At 37.6% G+C, this 17,039-nt stretch overlaps 1 protein-coding gene across 1 annotated transcript in view; it reads left to right on the top strand.

The window, feature by feature from the left end:
* The first annotated feature begins 1,200 nt into the window (after window positions 1-1,200).
* Window positions 1,201-17,039, top strand: part of LOC107559020 (dystonin-like) — a 39,757-nt gene continuing 23,918 nt past the window's right edge. The window contains exon 1 of the mRNA XM_016242739.1: window positions 1,201-1,241. The gene's annotated coding sequence lies outside the window, so the exon portion shown is untranslated. The remainder of the gene's footprint in view (window positions 1,242-17,039) is intronic.

Genomic DNA, 17,039 nt, shown 5'->3' with positions numbered 1-17,039 from the left:
TGTAATGTCCAATACAGTTTTTCACCGTATATAGTAGGGGAATTTACCGTTAACCATTTAACAGGTTTTTACTGTAGCATTTTTACAGTATTTTACCGTTAAATTCACGGCCATTTTTTACAGTATAAATATGTCAAACCTTTTTCCATTGAATTCATCGTCACAGTTATGATTTATAGGCTTTAACCCTTTCATGGAGATTTCACCTAAACTGCTATATATTATTGACATATTAATATTACTGACATTAATTACTGACATTGACAAGATGCAAGCTCTGCTAGCGCTGATTATATTAAAATGGAGCAGAATTTCATGTTGTGCTCAAATCCATGATATAACAGCTATGATACACCTGCTAACCATATGCCTGATAAAAATCCAGACTAAAGCAACCTAGACCAGCAAACCATCTCAGGCTGCTTTTTTCTTCTTCTTCTTCTTCTTCTTCTTCCAGCAGGACTTTTCACATCTGTTGTTGTCTTCTAGCAGAAAGACAACATTACATTGATTAATTTGTGCCCTGTGTGAATTTTATGAAATTATTAAGGCACGGAGGCTGTGTTGAATATAGTCACTCCACTCTCTGTCATGTCTAACAATATACTGCATTCACAATACAGCACAGCCTTGTATACACTACTGTTTAATTATCTATTCTATTCTATTATGACACACTAAAGGGCTTGTTGTCAAAACGTTGTTTTCTTTTGCACTGGGTAATAATAGACAGATTAACTACACACACTAGTCAACAAAACAGACAACAATAGACAGAAAAATATCCATAAAATATAAAGATATTAGAAAAAAAACACAGATGACACTTCAGTATAGGGACCAATTCTCTCTATTAACTAGTTGCTTATTAGCATGCTTATTATTAGTGCATGACCATATTCTACATCCCTAATCCTGCCCAATACCTATTTAACAACCACCTTACTAACTATTAATAAGCAGCAAATTAGGACTTAATTGAAGCAAAAGTCTTAGTTAATGGTTTGTTAATGGCCCATGAAAATAATATATATTTGATATTCATTTTTGAGCTTCTTTTGAGCTGCTTCTTTGTCACCAGTCTTCCCACCGTATATGTGAGGTGAAAGTGTTCTTGTACTGTTGCTAGGATGGATTCAGAGGAGTGGAGTCAGTGGCAGAGTGAGTTCAGAGGGCAGATCAGGGCTCTGCGACACTGGCTGAAGACCATGGAGAAGAGACTCCCTCCACCGGATCCTGCTGTGAGTCTCACATACACTCCAGCCCAAACGTCTGAGGACACTTCTCAAACTGCTTCTGTTTTTTTATTATTTTCTATCAAATGTATTTATTTATTTAAAAACATTTATTTGTTCGCATTTGAGAATGTCCCCAATAAACATCACATGCTTGCTCAAAGTCACCCATTTACTTACATTTAATTAGTAACCAATAAATAACAAAAAAATCTAAAATAGTTCTTATTCACATTTCTTTTCATCTATCGAGCATTTGACTCAAAGTGCAAAGCAGTGGGGTGGGGGGGACTGGTTAAGACTGGTTTTGTGGTCCAGGGTCACATATGTGTTTGAAATATTCTTATAACATGACCACCTGGATAAAAATACATGAAAAACGCACATGAGTCCTGTCCTGAGCACATCCGGAATATGCAGGCCTCTTTGTTGAGAGGTAATTGTGTGGGCAGGGGCCTTTTTTTGATGAGAAAAAAGCTGATGAAAGGCGGCGATGTGAGGCTTGTAACACACTGTCCCCATGGTGCTGGGATAAGCATCTCTATCAAATATGCTCAAAGAATATGCTTGAGCTATAGCCATAAATCCCCCAGCCCTGGAGGGCCGTCCTGTGAGAGGAGAGCGAGGCGCAGCTCCTCAGAGGAGAGCTCTTTTGTGTTGAGGCTGGTCGAGGAGAGCGGGGTGCAGGTTTGTGTGGGGCCCCGCGCACACATGAGAGAGCACTCTGAAAGCACATTAGACACTGACGGACCGGAGAAAAACACACCGTCTTACAGTGGACGTTCTCGTGTCTGTCCACTATGGAAATGTTGAAACACTCCTCTCTCTGCTTTATCTCTTCAGTGTCTCGCTCACGTCAACAGTAATTGAGCCGTCCACTGCCAGGCTTCATGGACTTGTTTTGTACTTACAGTCTACAGAAGAACATATGGAAGCTTATTTCCACCAAGGAAAAGAAGTAATTGCAACTTTTAATCTCAAAATTGTGAGAAATTAATGAAAATTCAGAATTATGAGATATAAACTCACAATTGCAAGAATAAAAAATTCAAAAGGTAATTGCAACTTATCATCTCACAATTCTGACTATTTTTCATACAATTCATAGTATATAGCAGAATTCTGATTTTCCCCCTCACGATGCTTATAAAAAATAGGAATAAATAACAAAAAAGGTAATTGCTAATTTTTATCTAATAATTCTGACTTTTTTAAGTTTAAATAAGATAAGTTTAAATCCAAATTCCAAAAAGTTCAAATTGCAGGAACTCTGAATTTTGTGATAAAATGTCAACTTTTTTTTTTTATTCCTTAGTGAAAATACATTGAAGCCCGTTTCCGTCGCCGAATAAAAAAATAAAAAAGGTAATTGCTGACTTTCTCAGAATTCTCAGAAAGTCGCAATTGCATGTTATAAAGTCAGAATTGCAAGATAAAAATTCTGAGAAAAGTTTGTCAGAATTGGACTTTAATAACTGGCAATTGCAAATATTTTTCTCACAATTCCAAGAAAAAAATCTTAATTGAGATATAAACTTGCAAATTTGTAAGAAGAAAAGTCAGAATTGCGAGAAAAAAGACAACACTGTGAGATAAAAAAGTCACAATTAATTGTTGCTATGATGTTGCTGAGGTAGTGGCTTGTTGGTCCCAGTCAAAAGAGTCTCTGTGATCTGGTCTGGTTCCTAAATATGGCTCAGGTTCTTCGTCCAGTGTCAGTCTATGGCAGGGGTGGTGAACGTCGGTCCTGGAGAGCCGCAGCCCTGCAGAGCTTTGCTTCAACCCTAATCAAACACACCTGAACAAGCTAATCAAGGTCTGAAGGGTTACTAGGAAGCTACAGGCAGGTGAGTTTTTATTAGGGTTGGAGCTGAGCTCTGCAGGGCTGCGGCTCTCCAGGACCGGAGTTCGCCACCGCTGGTCTATGGGATTGTTGCAAGTATATTGTTGGATTTTCACCTGCTGTTTTGTTTTACAGGTTGAAAATCCTTTGGGTTAGTATTATTATGAGCATTGTCGCTTGTAGCAAACTAAATGTAATTACAAAAACTTTATTTTCAGTTTTGCTTTTGGCTGAATGTTTTGGTGTTTTGCACTAAAGTGCTGTTCACTGCTTGGTGTCATCGTTTATGACTGGAGTCTGTGGGTCTGATTCTTGCCCAGGGCCTCATCCATTGCTTCCTGCTAACGGTGAAGTCTTTGTGTGTCTGTGTGTCTTTATCCTGAGCCTGTGGCAAACTCTGCATCTCAAATGAGCCTCGCACACATAACCTGCAAACAGAGCCGTGATGGAGCAGGGTGAAGGGTTATGGCACAGCATGGTCTCCTTTTCCCCGTTCAGACCCTTATAATGACAGCCACAAACATCAGCTCCCTCCTCCTGTGCAGCGCTCCTCAGACAATCACACTTCACACTCAAGAGTTTTTAAGATGTGTATTACTGTTTCAGTAAATAGCCTATTTATTGTTGTAACCTGACTACATAAACTTTGAACAGCACACAAGTAACATTACGTTTCATACACTGTTAAATGAAAATTGGGTCACACCTTAGTTTGAGGACAAGTTCTCACTATTTACTAACTATTAACTTTTGCCTCAGTAAACTCCAAATTTGCTACTTATTAATATTTAGTAAGGTAGCTGTTAAGTTTAGGAATGGAGTTTAAGGATTAAGGCATCTAAAATATAGTCATACAGAATAAAGCATTAATATGTGCTTTATAAGTACTAATGAACAGCCAATATTCTAGTAACATGCATGCCAATAAACAAATAGTTAATAGTGCCAACTGGTCCATAAAATAAGGTGTTACTGCAAATTGGTAACACTTTACAGTAAGGTCCCATTATCGATGATAGTTAATGCACTAACTAACATTAACTTACAATGGGCTATGCATTTATTGTTTATTCAATTTTGTTACAACTATTCAATGTTAGTTCATGTTAGTTTGCTTAGGTCCATTAAATAATAATAACAGATGCAACTTTTGATTTTAATAATGTAGGCCTATTAGCAAATGTTGAAATTAACCATTTAGAGCCCTGCATTTCAGGCCTGGCGTTCAAATGCACGCAACAGGCTAAAGCTTGCCGCAAAGCACCGGCAAAAGTAATTACCATGAATGTGTCAGGGGGAAATAGTAAGGAGATATTTCAATTATTTATTAATAAACTAGTGTTTTCTGAGTCTTTGTCACAAGGATGAAGTTGTCGATCCTGACTCGCCATCTCCTCATTAGACGTGCCTTTAGAGAGAAATGCATCTTTATGGATTATGATCATAATGAAAGAGTTTTTGTTTTCTATTTGTTTTATTTCTTTAAGTAGTAATTTAAAGCTTTCTATAGATATATTTATCCTGACTGTGAGGCATGTATTCGCTGAGTTTCGGTTCATTTTTGTGATGCGCTCCTGTTCAAGACCGAGACGGCAGAAAGCACATCATGTTTGTTTTCTTTATTTTATAAAAGGACAACGTTTTGTTGATATTGTGAGTGCACACAATAAATTTAAAGTTTAATGAACAGCATTTATTAGTATTTATCAAATATATCAATTAAATGTGTTAATGCATTTATTAAATAGAAATCGTTTTAAATGTCTGCACTCACTTTTTATCACTTTTATGCATGATGAATAAAATTAATTTCTATCTTTTTTTAAATCTTATACAAATCATTGTTTCCACAAAAATATTAAGCAGCAAAACAGTTTTTGCAGCAAAACAGCAAAAATTAAACACATTTTATAATATATTAAAATTGAAAACTTTATTTGTAATAATATTTCACAATATTGCTGTTTTTTTTTTACTTTATTTTGATCAAATAAAATCAGTCTTAATGAGCAGAAGATATATATTTCAAAATCATTAATAATTGTAATGTTTCCAAACTTTTGGCAGGTTCTTTAATAATAATAACAATTCTATTAATACTTTATTATAATAAATTAAATAAATAAATGATTATTAAATGCTGCTTATTTTTTACAGGACAATAGTATTATTAAAATATAAGATATATCTTTTAATGTGCTAAAATATATATATAATAAGTAATGGGGGCGTGGTTAGATTTTCCTGCTTTTTTGTCTCTAGCTGATCACATGCCTGATTCATAATAGTGCACATCATCAGTGTAAAACTCCCGTCTCTGCATAATCAATCCCATAAAGTTAATCTAAAAATGAAAAATTCTGTCGCTATTTACTGGCCTTCATTTCAAAATATCTGAGAAAGAAATTAATGCAGGTTTGCAATGACATAAGGGTGAGTAAATGATGGCAGATTATTTTTTTTATTTTTTTTTTGGGTGATCTAGCTGCTTTAAGGAAAAAGTGTACTTGTAATGCACACTAGAAATGTTTGGTGTTGACATTAGTGTATTGTCCTCTCATCATAGCAAGGAGATCTAGTCAGCGGGGCGGAGACTCTGCCTGTCACACAGTAATTGACTCAGGTGTGGAGGTTGAGCCCCAACACGGTCCTGTCACATTAATTACCACATTCACACATCTGCTTGTCAGATCAGCTTCAGATGCGTCACACAAACAGCTTAAAGTACACACAAAAAAAAAATTTGTAACCTAAAAAAATAGCTTTAACATCTAAACTACTTGTTTTTAATTCAATTAAAATGTTTTTTAACATTGCTAAATCAACCTAAATGTATTAGGTTGCACCAACAAAAATAAATTGAAGGGTAAGATCAGATATAGCTCTTTAACATACCAATTGCAGGTTACCACTTTTACAGTGTATGAAATAAGTTTTAGCATCTTAAAATTCTATTAACTTAAGTCCATTTTTCAGTAATGTTTTTTAAAATAATGTTCAAAACATAAAACTTTTCCAGTAAGGAACAATGTGACAAAACACATTGCAGGTTTTTATGTCACATTATATTGCAGTTTTGGGTTCGAATGCACAATAATTGCTTTTACTTATTGTGTCATAACTGTATGCTTTTTGCTGAATTATACATGCAGCAATGAACATACAACAACAATATAGCATACTATTGTATTTTAGTATTATGCGTTGCACAGTGCTTCACATAATCAATATCAGATTAATAATCAAATTGTACTCAGCATACACTCTAAAAAATGCTGGGTTAAATACAACCCAGTGCTGGGTAAAATAGGGACAAACCCAGCAATTGGGCTGTTTTGACCCAGAGCTGCTAAAAAATGCTGGGTTAAATACAACACAGTGCTGGGTAAAATAGGGACAAACCCAGCAATTGGGCTGTTTTGACCCAGAGCTGCTAAAAATGCTGGGTTAAATACAACCCAGTGCTGGGTAAAATAGGGACAAACCCAGCAATTTGGTTGTTTTGACCCAACGGTTCGGGTTACTAACCAGAAGGTTGGGTTAAACATTTATCCAAACGGCTGGGTCAAAACAGCCCAATTGCTGGGTTTGTCCCTATTTTACCCAGCACTGGGTTGTATTTAACCCAGCATTTTTTAGAGTGTACCATTTGTACTGTACATTATGCATTAATTCGGTTCTCGGTATTTCTTAAGTAGCATTAGGCTGTCCTGGTCAATTTTGCAAGCTGTTATTTATTTTTTTATTTTTTGACAACTGATATAAATGAAGTCGTTCAAAAAGTGATTCAGTGGATGATCATGTTTTGATTCCCTGTGCAGCTTCTTATAAAGCAAAATTACAGTTTTCATTACAAATCAGGGTGTCTTTAATTGTTTATTTGAACATTTATCTGTTGAGGTTGAAAACAGACACCCTAACTGAGCAAATCCTCATTGTTTTGTATGAGATATATACTTTTCTCATTATTTTATCATATATATTTAAAAACATCATTGCCCCTTCTTTACTAGCTTCAGTATATGTAGTGACTGTGTTAGTAGCTTAGTACTCTTTCAAAAGGGTAGCATGCCTGTGGTTTCCTCACTGCTTGATATCAAGCAAGCGTTCTGTCAGCCTGTTTTGTGTTTGTGATGGTTTCATTTCCAGGATCCCAGCAGAATGAGCGGTCAGCGTCAGTGGGATTTGGGAAGTGACCGTTACGGTGCACATCGTTGTTTGTGGAACAACACTTTGATTTTGCTGCCCAAAGGAGATCAGTGTGTAGTTTTTTTTATGAATCACCAGGCGGGGCTCACCGGCAGCGCGCAACCTGTCCACTGAGGTGCTAATTATGTACTGGAGGAGCCTTTGTGTGTTATTTGATTTGAAGCAGGAGTGGTGGGGGAGGAGAACATGTCTCTGGGATTAATCCACTTTAGGGCTCTCTGGGTATTTACACACAGGGGACCCGTGATCACATTTGGCCACATCTGCAACCCATTTGGCATTACGCTGATTCATCTGCTGCTCTCTGAACATACGAGCCACATGCGCAGCAGACAATAGATCCGAGCTGAAATATTACTCATATCACAGCTCTCATACAGATCAAAATCCACATATATGCATGTGAACTGCAGGATTTTTTTTTTTAAGGCGCATGGATTTTGTGGAATTCATAAGTAGGCTATATACGTTTGATTCGATTGCTCATGAAGTTAAATTTGTAAGATCAGAAGATTGGCATTGCCATAGGAGTAAAAAACCTAAAGTGCACTGGCTTGAATGTTATCATATGATTCACACACTGGGTAAATGATATGGGAGGACAATTTGATTTCCCCATGAGTAACCAGGCCTGGATCAGGTGTCTGTGTCAGATTGCGTATATAATGGCAGTAAAGCACTGCCAAATGTGGACACAACCGCACTCACTCTTTGATCTCTTCTAAACTGGAATTATGTGTTTATATATATATATCAATAATAAATATATCGATGGTTATAGCACTAAACTGCCATTTTTTGTATCCGATAGAAGACTTGATTTAGGTGCTGGTTCACACAAATGGGCAGCATATACATAAAAATTGTAAATGATAATTAAGCTAGACTCAAAATATAATAAGACTAGGAAATCAGAGACTATATACTAGTTTAAAATCTTGCCGTCGATAAGTCTGTTCTGCTCACCAATGCTGCATTTATTTGATCAAAAACACAGTAATATTGTGAAATATTATTACAATTTAAAATATCTGTTTTCTATGTGAATATACTGTAAACTGTAATGTATGTCTGTGATGTGCAGCTGTATTTTCAGCATCATTCCTCCAGTCTTCAGTGTCACATGATCTTCAGAAATCAGTATAATATGCTGATACATTAAATTTTTTTAGGTTTCTTTGATGAATAGAAAGTTGAAATGAACAGCGTTTATTTGAAATAGAAATCTTTTGCACATTATAATTGTAAATATTGTGACATGATGCATGCTATGCTTAAAACAAGTTGTGTATTGATGAACAAGCATAAAAGAAAGTTTTTTTAACGAGCATAAAAGAAAGTTTTTTTTATATATATATATATATATATATATATATATATATATATATATATATATTACAGCATAAACAAATAAAAATGCTAATTTAAATTTTTATCTCACAATTTTTACTTCTTTTTCTCCCAATTGTAAGTATATATCTCACAATTATTTTCTTCTCAGAATTGTGAGTTTATATCTTGCAATTGCAATTCTGGCATTATATCTCGCAATTCTGACTCTTCTTTAAATCCATATATGATTTGCTACCCAAATCTGATCTAGAATTTAAATTCTTGGCATGTGTGTTCATATACATCACCAAAAAACAGAATTTTAAAGGTGGTCTGTTTTAAGACCATAACTCAGGACAGACACTGATGTCCCGTCTCTGTTTAAGAGCCTGGTCAGGTTAAACATCTTGACCTCCTGGGCTCACAGCACTGAATTCCCTTTCCCAGGACAGTCAGGGTGACAGGCATTGTTGCTCCTCTTTTTTCCTAGTCTCCTCCTTTTGTCTGTTTTATTTAGCTGGCTGTGCTGTCTCAGTCGGGGGATGGGCCGGGGTTAATAATTAAAGTGCTGTGGTTAGTGTAGTGGCCGAGTCGTCCCCTCTTCTGCAGGTCCCTACTGAATTAGAGGTACACATTCATCATCATAAAGTGGTAGTGTGCACTCTGCCACTCTCTCACGAGCGCTCTTCTTTATTCTCCTCTCTTCCTCCTTCCACTTCAGTCTGAGGGGCGTGTCCCGTTGCTCCTCACCGTCACCCCGGCACATTAGGTCAAGACTCACATTCTTACACTCACGGCATTCTGTGATCATTTACACTGTCTGGAGAAAGGAAACTGAGCAAGACAATAACACATTTACACCTGCAGGAGGAACCATACTCAGTGCTGTAACACCTGACACTGGCAGCACAAACCCCTGCACTGTCTAGATTTACCCTGTGGAAGCTGGATTCTGCTATGAAAGAAAATAATGCATATAAATAAATGCGTTTTTATCTCGCAATTCTGTATAAAGTCGTAATTGCAGCTGCAAGATATAAACTCACAATTCTGAGAAGAAACGTCACAATTGTGAGATATGAACATGCAATTGTGAGGGGAAAACGTTTTGAGAATTATGAGAATAAATGGTCACAATTATATTTTTTTAGAATTGCGAGATGTAAAAAAAACAAAGTGAGAAAGAAAGTCAGAAATACAAGAGAATTTTGACTTTGTTTGAGTTTACATCTCACGGTTCTGAGTTTAGAATTGCAAGAACAAAAGTCAGATTTGTGAAGTAAAAGGTTGTAATTACATGGTCAAAAATATTCCATATTACTCATATATTGTCACGCAGTGGCTGTAGAAGTGCACGACGAAGTAGAGTACAAAGTAATATTTAATAATAATCCACAGGAAAATCCACCAACACATAAGCACATATAATAGCAGACAACGGAACAGGGGAGAACACAGGACTTAAATACTAGACAAGTAATCAGGGAGAACTGAAACATGTGGAGTAATTGATGAAAAACCATAGAAACTAACGAGGAACAGAATCAGGAGACAGAAACACATGGAAAGGCCCCGTCCACACTGAGACGCGTTTAGCTGTATCATATAGGCGTTTCGTCCACACGGATCCGGCGTTTTGGGAGAGTGAAACCGATATTTTTTGAAACCGGGTCCCAGAGGGGATAAATCTGAAAACGCCGCCCTTGCATTTCCGTGTGGACAGCGAATCCGTATATTTTCTGAAATGATGTCCCTTGCCCCTAGTCAGACACCGCTACGTCACGTTACAGCAACAAAAACATGAACAAACACTGAACGGTTGTCTTTTTATTAACTAACATTAACACAGATTAATAAATGTATCGTTCCATGTTCGTTTGCATACCACGTGCAAGGTTTATGCGCATAGTCCAAGTCGTCTTCTCCGTTTTTAGTGTATCTCTGTGGCAGAATTACAGCGCCACATGCTGGTCTGGCATGTATACTACATCGTTTTGTGTCAGTTTTGTGTGGACGCAGATATTTCTTGAGACGAGGGAAAAAAGATCGGATAGGGAAAGCTCTGGCTTCGTGTGGACGTAGCCTAAACCAAAACAGAACATAACCGGGACGTATATCATCAAGGGAGACCATTGTAACTGGCTGGACATCATGAGAGTGGCAACATGCCTCCTTGCTTTTTCTATAGAATATAAAAAGAAAAAGTATAGAAATAGCATAGAATTTTGAGTGCCAGGTTTTGTTATCTATAATACTTCTATAATACAGCAGTGCTATTATATATACTATCACAGATTTATATTAATACATTGAATTAGATTTGTCCTTATAATTTCAGTTTTTGTTTTCATTTTAATTTTAGTTTATTAGATAATTTTAGTGTAAATAAGTAAGTGACCATCTTATTTTGCAATGCAGAAGTAAGCTATTTTCTGAAAATGTGCAAGATTTTTGATTCATTAGCTGCTATAGTTAACTAAGAATAACAAAGTGCGGTAAACGCTAAAACTATTTGCACTACAAACCAGTGGGTTTTAAATTCCTACAATATGATAAGAAATATTGTTTTGCATTATCACGCAGCATAAAAAAACAGTTTTTGGACAGGTAACATAACTGACACTGGAATGACACTGGAAGCTTTGCACATTCAAGTTACAAATGTCTGCCCTGCTCTTATGTTAAAAATAAAGTGGATAAGTTGCCTGTATTTAGACACATTTCTGAATCAGCTGGTGTTTTGGTGGCTTTCAGTGGCAGTATGAAAGTCAGTTTGTCTTAAGTTCTCACAGGTGTCCTAACAGAGGAACCACAGGTTCCAGTACCAGGTTGTAATTTTGTATCATTTTAAACCTAAAAAAAGTACTTTTGTAAAAACGTTTTGCATGAAAGGCAAGCTTATTTTATTGTATTTGATAAAAGAGCGCCACCTGATTTATCTGCTGCAATGACATCCTGCATTTTAGGGTCATTGTATGTAAATGTCGTGGCATCACAAGGTCTTCCACTTCTCTCCCATATGTTAGTGACCGGTTCTATTGAGCAATCGAGTGTTTCTTGTGTGAGATGAAGGATAAGTAACAGTGCAGGTGTTGGGTAGGGTCTTTTGTGTGGTGAAAGAATGGGGGAATTGTGTGTTTGTTACACACCTGACTCTCCTCACTGCACCTGCTATACACACCTGTCCTCACTCTCCCTCTCGTCCCCCATGGGAACCAATCAGAGGGATTATTTGAGATCTGACACCTGCAGACATAGTGGTGAAAGAAGCTTCTATTTTCAAGCAGCAACGGAGCAGAAAAGACTCCAAAAGTGGAGACGCAGCATCACGCAACTCCCATGAAACTCAGCCAGACGCGGCCGAGTCCTTCGCTCTATTGGTTTCTCTACTGTTCGTTGTTTGTTTGGCAATTTCGGGACTGAAAGTGACTTGAAAGTAATCAGAGATGTCTTACAGTAATTAGTCGTCTTTGTAGCTGTGGCGGGGGCTTTGAATGGTGATGGAGGCTTTGTGTGCGGGATGGTTGGCTCCTTTTGTAGCCCGCCTCGGCCTGCCCCGGAGAGGGAGGGAAAAACGAGAGCGAGGGGCTGGAGGCAGCTGTCACTTAACATGTGAATATTCGGGAGCAGCCTGGGGGTCTTTAGAAAGCTTTTTTATCCTCCTCGTTTTCATTTGAAGCAGAGTTTGTGAGCCAAAAGAGGAGCTGGGGGAGGGGCTAACGCTGTGAGGGAAAGAGGGAGGTGAAGGGACTGCTCCTCTATCTAAAGGTCTGGCACAAGAGTTCACACAACAGGCTGCCGACTTACGGACCTGCCTTAACTCTTCCAAAACCACCGGACGGGGAACACCTGCTATCCTGGAGCTCGGAAAACACAGCATACAGGACTTTTCCAGCAGCTGAACATCCCGTGGGTTGCCTCAGCAAGGAATTCCTCCTCTATGGGACTGGGCACAACAAAGGCAAGAGAGAGAGAATACCGCTGACGGGAGGGGGCAGCCGGAGGGAGAGAGGGACATTGTTTGCTTGTGGCTGTGGGCGACGGAAAAGCATGGGTCATCTTGCATAAAGTGTGTGTGTGTGTGTGTGTGTGTGTGCGTGTTTAAACCGGGATTTGTGAGCAAGTGAATGTGAAGGTTTTCGCATGTTTATAAGGCTGGAAAGGAAGGCCTCTCAAAGGATGCTGAGAGAAGACAGGTTTTTTGTTCTCCCGTTTGAATGATGACGGAGGAACTTGTGGAATTGTTCGTTTGGCCGTTTGTCCTCCTCTATGCACGGGGGTAAGTATGCACCCCAACCGCCACAACCGCCACCTCTTTCTGGACTCATTCAAACTTCCTCACTGAAACCAGCAGCTGCTTTGGATGCAGCCAGACAGTGATGCTATCAGAACCACTGAAATTTCACTGAAGGCGATTGTGGCACAAATTTGGTACGGGTAGAAACAGCTTGCGAGGATTTGGATGTAATTAGCTCATTTCACTGTACTGTGAGTATCTATTTATCTAGTAATATTATATTATATATATATATTATATATTATAATATATCATTGCTATTGAAGTTAAATATATAATATAATTGTATATTCTTGCCCGCAGTTTCTTTATTATTATAAACTTTTAGAACTGAATCAATTTGTGTACTAACATGTTGCCTAACATATAACATCAGTTCAACTAAAATATAGTATATTAATTATGCAGTTTATTCATGTTTATGCATTCACGTAACACCAGACACTCTTATGTTAATTAGAGAAATCATGATCACTGCACAAACTCACCTACACAGAGAGCGTTGATTTATGACTATTAAGAAATCCATAAAAGACATAAGTACATCCCAAGAGAGCCACCACTCTCACTGCTCCATATGCGAGTTAATCCACCAGCGGAATGTGGCATGACACCAGTATACACCGTCTGTCTGCCATGTTGAGGTCAGATTAGGAAAGGGTATTGTCATGGTGCTCTCTGACAGTACCCACACCCATTGCTATGACAGGCAGAGGCGAGCATCTCTGCCGCCTTTATTTGATTGACATATCATTCATTAGAATATGACAAGAATCTTTCCGTTTGAGTCAGTTGTTGTCAGAGATTAGACTATATTAATCATTCTTTATGGATTGTTGATGCACAAAGCTGTCCATCACAGGGGTTAATCTAGCTCACTGGGGGCCAGTCTGTGACATGCCTCATAAATCAATATCAAGAGGCTACACAGGGTGGTCTTAAATCAGACAATACATTAGAGTTGGGTTAAGAGGGCGGTTGCTTCTTGATAAACAAGCAAAGGAGAATCAATCTGTATCATTTATATCAAGCTTTAGACAATTACATTAATTTGTTCAGTCACTGAACTGGTCACCATCACACTTTATGTTTTGTTTTGGAGATCGGTGGATCTTAGTGTGCTGCTACAACAAGGTTTCTTGAGTAGCTTAACCAGCAAGACCTCAATGGTCAAACAGAATCACCAGAAAACCTTGCAGATTGACCAACATCACTAGCTCAGTTTTACACAGCACCAAACAAACAACATCCACAATACACCAGCCTGGAAATTATACTATGCCCTAAGCTGGTGTTTTGAGCAGGGGAATTCGCTCATTTAGACGATCGGATGCAGAAGATGGCATCACCTCTATTGAAATGTTTAGCATTGAGGTGTAAAATGTTGTGTCACCTCTTACTCCGTGGAAACAGCCATTGCAGGTGTAATAATGCTTGTAAATCTTTATATTCAAATGGCTGTAGCTTCAGTGTAAACTCCTTCCCATCCTCCTTGTGTAATCCATCAAGGATGTAGGCTGGGCGTGAGATGGATGGAATGAGTAAATATAATTAAACTTGATTTGAGGAAGAGCATTTGTCGACAGTGATATTGTTCAGATTGATTACATAGATTGTATGTGCTCACTTTATGGAAACCAAATGAAGAAAAATCTTTCTTTTTAATATTCACCAGTATCTCTGCTGTAGTGTTGCAAATATATGAACAATGAGAATAAATAAAGCTATTTCATAGAGATCTTAGTAATTGTTTAACTTAATCAATTTATAAGCTAGCGTCCAGAGCATCAAACTCATCATTACAGTATTTCCTGTCATGTCTTAACAATCTCAATTCATACATTACACAAGCTAATCCACCCTGCTAGAATGTGGGCTGATACTAAGTCTTCTGCTCCAGTGATCTAGAAACACTGAGTCTGTCTGCTGTCTGGAGCCAGATCCCTCAGCACTCGCCATTAGCATGCAGTGAACCACAATGACCTGGAATCACCTGTGCAATTAACATGCATGCTTAGCTGAATTCAACAGAGCTCTGTATTTCCTGCACAAACAAAACCATCAGCCCAAAGGTTAACGTGTCATTGCATTCTTTAAGATAAAAGGTATGCACATTTGTTAGGTTTAAAACAAAACAGGTTTTGTACCATTTAGATTTTTTTGTGTTTTTATCTGCTTTTATCTATAAGAAAAACAAAATCAGAAATGAGATCTGTTTAATTGTTTCTCTTAGACAGGAATGAGATTAAACAGAGAGCAAATGGAGACTTTTCTTAGATTTTTCTCTTTCAAAACAGACCCCAGTAATCTCACGTCTCCTGTAGTTTCAGAAGAGATCTCAACAAAGACACAAACTTTGCGCAGACATTATGCAATTACCAGTCAGAGATTTCAATATGCACATATTGTACATCTGCGACAAAGTAGATAAAGAAAGTAGTGCTGTCAAACGATTAATTGCAATTAATCGCATCCAAACTAAGTTTTTGTTTACATACTATATGTACAGTATGTGTACTGTGTTTATTTATTATGTATATATAAACACACACACATACAGTATATATTTTGAAAATATTTACATGTATATCACAGGTATATCACACAATATATTATTATATTATATATAAATATATTTAATATATAAACAGCATATTTTCTTAAAATATATTCATGCATGTGTTTGTATTTGTATATACAGTACATAAATATACACAGTATACACTCATATATTATGTACACAAAAACGTTTATTTTGGATGTGATTAATCATGATTAATCGTTTGACAGCACTAAAGTAATCTTTCTTCACTTAACAGCTGCATATTCACTTACCACCTGCAATCTTCAGGCAGATTCTATGAGCACTGAAATAGCACTGTTGCATGTTTTTTTTATTAATTATGTAATCCACACAAAGCAGCCTGTTATCTTTTATTTTACAAATATGTACATTTCCTATTCATCTGTGGCCTGTCACGAAGCGAGATGAACAATCTCAGAGTTGCAGAGTAATAAACACTTACATACTGTATATATATTTAATTTAATTTAAATACAAAGCTTAAAATTAATTGCCACTTCATATAATAATTATATGAATATATTATATGAATTATAAACAATTACAATTAATATAAACATAATTAAATAAGTAGCTGCAAAAGTCGGGCAATTTGTCTCTAAAATTCTTTGACAGTAAACTGCTTTAATTTGGAGTGAGAGATATGAGGGAGTTGCTTCATTGCATCAGATATATGTCACTTTGCTCACAGCTGATTGGTCCAGGTTCGGTTTGCGATCTCTATCCCAGAATAAAACCTGCTCCGGAGCAGGGTAGCTGTGTAGCATAAGTTACCATGGTGACGAAACCCACTCAGAACCAACCCATCTTCTTGTGCCCAAAAACTCAGAGTTTGCTCAAACTAAACGTGAACTTACCTGGGTAAAACTGAATCCGGCTTCGTGCTACAGGCCACAGGACAGTAATTTAGTCAACGATGATCACTGGTAAAGGCCTGCATGAATTTCAACCACAGACATTCACCTTAAGTTGAAAAAATATCTCTAAAAGGGTTTCTGAACATTAAACTCGGTGTGTGTCTACGTGTTCATCGCTGTCCTACTCCTCAGGCATGTGGTCTGTGTTTCCCAGTAAACCATGAACACGTGCACTAAAAAAAACAGTGTTCATTCTTCTGTGGAAAAGAAATGAAGCAGCATTTCCATGCCTGTCATATTTGATCAGGAGCTAAATGGTTTCCCAGGGCCACCCTGCGGATAGTCTTGGCAGAGGACAGTGGCTGTGACTGCCAGGAGGAGCTGTGGGTATCCTGGAGGAGACTGCCCTCATAAACAGGCTTGTCAGTTGCATTTGTATGGATAGTACTAGCAATTCTGTGTTCATGTTGTAGTTTTCCAGCAGTAATCTGGCCCCTCTTGGTCAGGACACAGCCTCAGTCAAGTGTTACCATCTCTGCCGTATAAATAATGACGGTGGTGTTTGTTGGCATGAAAGTGGTAAAAGACTCTCCTGTGTAGGACAGCAAGGAATCTAATTGAGGTTTATGCATAGTGGTCTTTGTCAGAGCTGGATGAATCTCTTTTGAAGACTGCAGTGGAA

The sequence above is a fragment of the Sinocyclocheilus grahami genome, unplaced genomic scaffold (genome assembly GCF_001515645.1).
Source record: "Sinocyclocheilus grahami isolate Dianchi unplaced genomic scaffold, SAMN03320097.WGS_v1.1 scaffold672.1, whole genome shotgun sequence".
NCBI classification, from domain to species: Eukaryota; Metazoa; Chordata; class Actinopteri; order Cypriniformes; family Cyprinidae; genus Sinocyclocheilus; species Sinocyclocheilus grahami.
Note: the sequence above shows the minus strand (reverse complement) of the source record. Positions and strands in the feature narration are given on the sequence as shown.